Source organism: Galeopterus variegatus, unplaced genomic scaffold (genome assembly GCF_000696425.1).
Source record: "Galeopterus variegatus unplaced genomic scaffold, G_variegatus-3.0.2 Scaffold3764, whole genome shotgun sequence".
NCBI lineage: Eukaryota > Metazoa > Chordata > Mammalia > Dermoptera > Cynocephalidae > Galeopterus > Galeopterus variegatus.
In genome coordinates, this window is record NW_007729875.1 from 48,849 (window position 1) to 55,564 (window position 6,716).

A 6,716-nucleotide genomic window follows, 5' to 3' on the forward strand; every position below is an offset into this window, starting at 1 on the left:
ATCACCACCATCACCATCACCATCACCACCATCACCATCACCATCAGCAGCACCATCACCATCATCACCATCACCATCATCACCATCACTATCATCACCATCACCACCATCACCACCATCACCATCATCATCATCATCACCATCATCATCATCATCACCATCACCATCATCACCATCACCATCATCATCATCACCATCATCACCATCATCATCACCATCATTATCATCACCATCACCACCATCACCATCATCATCAGCAGCAGCAGCAGCAGCATCACCATCATCAGCAGCAGCAGCATCACCATCATCATCACCATCACCATCATCATCATCACCATCATCACCATCATCATCACCATCATCATCATCATCACCATCACCATCATCATCATCACCATCATCACCATCATCACCATCACTATCATCACCACCATCACCATCATCATCACCATCATCATCAGCATCCCTATCATCACCATCACCATCATCATCACCAACATCACCACCATCACCATCACCATCACCACCATCACCATCATCATCAGCAGCAGCAGCAGCAGCATCACCATCATCAGCAGCAGCAGCATCACCATTACCATCACCATCATCATCATCATCACCATCATCATCATTGTCATCATCATCCTCACCATCATCATCATCATCCTCACCATCCTCACCATCATCACAAGCACCACCACCATCACCATCAGCAGCAGCAGCAGCAGCAGCATCACCATTACCATACCATCATCGTCGTCATCACCATCATCATCGTCATCATCATCCTCACCATCATCAATCACCATCATCTTTGTCATCATCATCACCATCATGACCATCGTCATCAATCATCACCATCATCCTATCATTACCATCCTCATCACCACCAGCATCATAATATCAGAGACACTGAGCACTTACTACGTGCCATGAACTTTCTTAATCACTTCAAATGCACTGTCTTGCTAAACTCTCACCACATCCCTATGATGCGGTCCTGTCACTATCCCCACACCTACCCACCCCCTTAGAGATGAGAAAACAAAGGTATGGAGCAGTTTCATAACTTGCCCACGGCCACCAGTCATAAGGCAGTGCTGGGATTCTAGCCCCAAATGGGCAACTTCAATGGCAGGCACACTCTTACCCCTCTCCCACTCTGACTGCTCTCCCCTCAAGTCTACTCCTTACCCTGAGTTGCTTTACAAATATTCCCCTGAGGACCCTGGGGCCCCAAATACAACCCTGCAGTGCCTCAGTCTCTGCATTTGGGAAATGAGAGCAGTGACGACAGCACAGCTCTGCACAGAGTGGCAGACCTGAGGGCACCATGTGCTATGGGAAGGAGAAGGACACAGCCATTTACTAATAGCCTTCTCTAGGCCAGGCACTTCCCCATCCGCTGTCTCCCTTAAATGTCACCATAGCCCTGGGGGAGAGCAGGGTTCAGCTCCTCTATTTCACCAGTGAGCCCAGGTTCAGAGAGTGAGCCCAGCTGCATAACTCCCAAGCCCTTGCTCTTTCTGTTGTGCCCATAGTGTCCCCCCACCCTTAGGTCCCACATGCTGAGCTGGGGCCAAGGCCCCTCTGCCTGACCCTGACGGAGAAGAAGGATTGTTTCTGCATGTAGAGCAGTTAATGAACCAGGGAGTGTTTGCTTTGTGTTTCCAGAGGCACACAGCCATCCTGGGCATGGCTCCTTCCTCAGGAAGAAATACCCAATGACGGGACGGGAAATGCACAGCCCTGGGTTGGAATTTTCCCTGCTCATCATCCCCCTGGCTCTGGAGCCCAGCTGGGTGCCCCACTAGCTTATGCAACTTCCCTTTACCCACCTTCCTGTGGAAGCTAAAACTAGCCAAATTTGAAAGAATGCTGCCCCTTACAGAAAGAAAAAGTCATGATTTTTCTTAAGTGACCACTGAATTAAATGTACAAATAGTGCTCCCCATTATACAGATAAGTCTTTTTTCCCCTCATCTTTTGATTTGCCTCTGAGGTTTCCCACTGTGCCTGGTCCATAAGCACTGCCCCTCACAGGAATGACCCTGAGGGTCTGAGTCCACAGAGCACCCTGGCCAGGTGTGGAAGGGGTGGTGAGGGAGGGGTGGGAGGCAAGGCAGAGCCAGCTCTGGAACTGCTGGCCCCACCCACTGTAGCCCTTCTGTGCCCTCCCCTGTGGGCCTGGGTGGTGGTCAAGCCCAGAGTCCAGGGCCTGGGTCTCACAGCAGCAGAGCCAAGGAACCCAGGCTTCCTTGGAAAGGTTCCAAAAGGTGCCCAGCTCTGGGGAAGCACCAGGCAGCTGCTTGAGTTATGAATCAAGTAATGCAAGGATCTGGTCCTGTGCAATGCCCGGCCTGCCGAACCCCCCCGCCAACACTGGAGGTGCCCTGGGGGATCCAGAATGAGTGGCAGGAATGAGGGTGGGAGTCTACTCGGTCCAGGAAGAGAAGAGAGGCCTACCTAGGACCACCCTGTCCTAAGGGGAAAGCTCCAGCCCAAACCCAGGGAGGAGAGGTCACAGCTGCAGCCACAGGACCATGGCCTGGAACCTACAAGTGATGCTGAAAGTGGAGGGGAAACAGCTGGAAGCAACAAAGGGTAGGATTGGAGAGGGAGGGCCTGCATCACTATCTCCCACCACCACCAGTGAGTCCTTTATGGTGGGGGTGGGGGACATCACACAGGTTCAAAGGGCCAGGAAGCAGGAGGACAAAGGGGGACACAGGAGCATACACCACTATGCACAGGTGTGCACACACATGCACACAAACACACAAAGGCAGCTGGATCTGTTTACCTATTAGCACAAGTACAAACAACAGAAGCCCTGGGGGTGGGGAGGTGGCTCTGGTTCCACAGCAGTCCCACCTGCTTCTCTTTGGGTGACTGAGGAAAGGCTGTGTGGCTGGGGCTTGTTATTACTGTCGCTGTTGCTGCTTCCCCGAACCCCCGGAGAAGGAAGGAGCAAAGACACACTGCAAAGGGCATGTCCTCTCTTGGCCATTCCTTGGAGCAGCGAGGAAGGCCCATTTGCACACACGTTAATAATGTGCAAAGCTCTTTAGGCTGATTACTCGCTCTTCGCAGGAAGCCGCCACAGTGCTGCCAGGAGGCTGAGCTTGCCCTTGCAAACTCGCTCGGTGCAAAGCTGGGGCCAGTCTGACTGCCCACACCACAGGCCCATGCAAGCAGCCTGAGCGTGGGGAGCCCAGAATGAGGCTGCCGGGCAGGGGGCTGCCCATCTGGGACCCTGTGCCCACCCTGTGGCCCCAGCAAGCAAAGGGAGCAGCTCCCAGGGTAGCCATACTGGCCCTGCATGCATCAGCCCCTGTGGACTCAGTTACGAATTACCTTCCCCTGAGAGTTCCCACACTCCGGTCTACTTCCTGTACAGTCAGAGAATGACAGAGACGACACCTTCAGCCTGGCCCCTTTCCAGATCATACCACTCACCTGTTCACAAACATCCGGTGACTTCCAATTAGATTGGAGCCAAGTCTAAAATCCTACACTGGTCTCAGAGGCCCTCTGTGCTTTGACCCAGAACCATTCCCCACATTTACCTACCACTACTGCCACCCTGGCTCACCCTGCACCAGGAACATACTCCTCCTCACTGATCCTTCAATGTGCTGAGCTCATCCCAGCCTCAGGACCTTTGCACATGTTATTCCAGCTGCCAAGATCTCTCTGCAGCCAGATCTCACTTGATGGGCTCCATCACATCCCTCCAGTCTCTCCATAAATGACTCCTTCTTGATGTCATGTCCCTGTCCTCTGCTCTAAAGTGGCACCCCCACCAAACCTCTCTCTTACCTTTATTTTTCTTCATGGAGGTTGTCACTACCTGAATTACTTTTGGTTTATTTATTTATTCATTTAGTGCCTGACCTCCACCTCCACTAAAATGTTGGCTCTTGAAGACAGGGATCTGTCTGTGTCAGTCCCGTTCTATCCCCAGGGTCTAGCACATATTAGCTGCTCAATTAACATCCAGTTCATAGCAAGACAGGCAAACTGAGACCCAGAGAGATGAGGAAGAAGCCTACAGTTGTACAGGGAACTGGACAGAGCCAGGACAGGAGCTTATGTAAATCTTAGGGCTCTGGAAGCTATTGAGTATGATACAGAGAACAGGGCAGTTCCGTGAAGGCCTGGCTGAGGCACTCAGTGACTCTGCATGGCTATTTCTATGCACTTTTGGAAGCAGTTGTTTCCTCCATGAAAGAGTATGATATGGTTTTAGAAAAACAGGACAACTGAGCCCACAGCTCAAGGCCATAATGCCTGAGTCCTACCCTGGTAAAGTTCCCCTGAAATGCCGCACCCGCAGCAGGGACTGGGGGGATAAGGTCTGGTGGTAGGACGTAGTTAAGTACTGTGGCTTCCACATTACTGCCAGCAGGCAAGCCCTTTGCCCTTCAGACCCTAAATAGGAGCTACTTGTCCTACTAAAGATCAAGCAGGCCGAAACCCTCCCCACTCCAGAACTGAGAGGGATACAGAGCCAGTGTGCTCCAAACGCAGAAAGGAGAAAACAGCAAGACCGCAGAAACCTGCCAGTCCCAGGATAATAAATATGCAGCAGTGTGCTATGGCAGGGAGCAAACCAATACCAATGACAGCCGTCCAGCTAAAAGGCTGACCTCCACACGGGGGAGAACAAGAAATGACCAGAGACGCATGCAATTGTTACAGAGCGTAGTCAGCACTCGGTGTGGACTTGGAGCCATGACAGATCGTCAGAACAAGAACTTCCTGCAAATGCAAAGCAGGACCCGAAGGCTGGCTAGCCACATCCTGGCACTGACCACCCAGGATAAGAAGAGGGTTGGGATCACAGAAAAGGGGGCAATACCTTGAGAATCCGAGGAAAGAAACAGGACCCCTTAGGACCACTGTGCTAAGCAAGCATGATTGCTGATTCTTAGTGAGAAAGAACTGGGAAAGGAGATCAAGGCTCACTTCACACTATTTCTATATTTAATAAGCTTAAGCGGATGGTATACAAGTGATAAATCAGACGGTGACACCTGGCAGTCCGCAAACCTTATCAGCCCTGCCACAGGCAGAGTTAGACAATGGAGAGTTCTCAATTTTTGCAATTAGTTGCCAACATTTAAAAATTAAGAAATTTCACAGAAAGTCCAGATTTCTGACACAGATTTGAGACCCAGGAAACAGTGACCACAGGCCTCCTCAGGGGAATCCTCAGGGAGGGACGTGCCCTCCAGACGCCTGCAGTTGCTACACTCTCACTTCTCCGTACAGCCTCCTGCCCCGTGCCTCAGTATTCCTGCCTGGATACCATAGGCATTTGGATTTATGACTTGTGTCACACCTGGCTGCCATTCCAAAGGATGGATTTAGCCATTCTTATCCAACCTTTTGCTTGTCTTCAAAAGCCCCAAGTTACAGAATTATCCAAGAGTGGTCCATGTGGTCACCTGGATTAGATGGATCCACTTAACCATTATGGAGTAGGGAAGAAAAACAGATACAGCAGCCCTTCTCATGCTGCTCTGCTGGGTGAAGACCCCTCTCCAACTGGGTGCTATAGCTGGGCACCCAATTCTCCAGCACATAGTTCTTCCTGTGTGTGCGTTTTCTCTCTCTCAGTTTAGCTTAGCAGTTCTTTAGGGGCAGTAACCATGTCTTTCTCCCCCAAAGCACCTAGTGCAAGGGTTTGAGGATGGAGCCTATTCTGTCCTGGTGGTGGGCTGGCCACCAATAGACAGCTGAGAAATGCCAGCTCATCTAACGAGTAACTCTACCAACAGAAAGCACCAGTGGCTGTCCCTCCTTTTATCAACCCCGTAGCCAGCAGTCCTGAGAAGCCAGCAGCAGCTATGCCTGCTCAGATAGGAGGTGCCCTATGAGCTCCCACCCTGCCCCTGAGCAAGACCCCCAAGTGCCTGGCCAGCATCTGGAGCCCCAGGGGCACTGAAATCCCCTCTTCTCCTCATCCCTATGGACTGTAACATCCTCTCCAGCTGAATGCTGAGACCAGAGTCCTGTCCTCAATGCCAGCTGGGCCAGCTGAGGGTCATGAGCACTTTGCCACTTTTTTCTAACTCCTTCTCCTCACCACCTGAGGGGCACCCACCTCTGGCTTTCCTCATTTGGCTCCAAGAGCTATGCTTCCTGCACTGTAAGTGAGGAAGTGCCCTTCTGCCAGGCTGGCCACAGCTCCCCTTCTCTGAGACACTGGCACTTCCGACCTTGATTGCAACACTCCAGGTTGACTCTACGATCTCAACCATGTACCATCCACAGACACAATAAGGAAACTACCACTTGCAGAGCACCACCCCTGCACCGGGATCCGATGAGTATTATCTCATTTTATTCCCAAGGCAATCCTCTGGGAAGGTATTAATATCCCAGGGTACAGACCAGTAAACAGGCTCAAAAAGATGACGCTGCAGTAGGGCTGTGAGCTCACTGTGTGACTATTTGCTCCAAAGACAATGCGCTTTCCTTCATGCTACCAACAGCCCTAGCCTCAGAAGAGCTGTGCATCGCAAAGCCTTGGATTTCCTCTGCAAAGAAGACAACAGGTGAGATGGGTGAGGTGTCTCCTGCCCTGTCTCTTGTTATTCAAATTAAAGTGATTGGAGTCCTGCATCTCTCATGTGGCAGGAAACCCACCAGCTGCCCTCCAGCGTACCCTGGGCTTCTTGCAAGGGGCGGGGGGGGGGGGGGGGGGG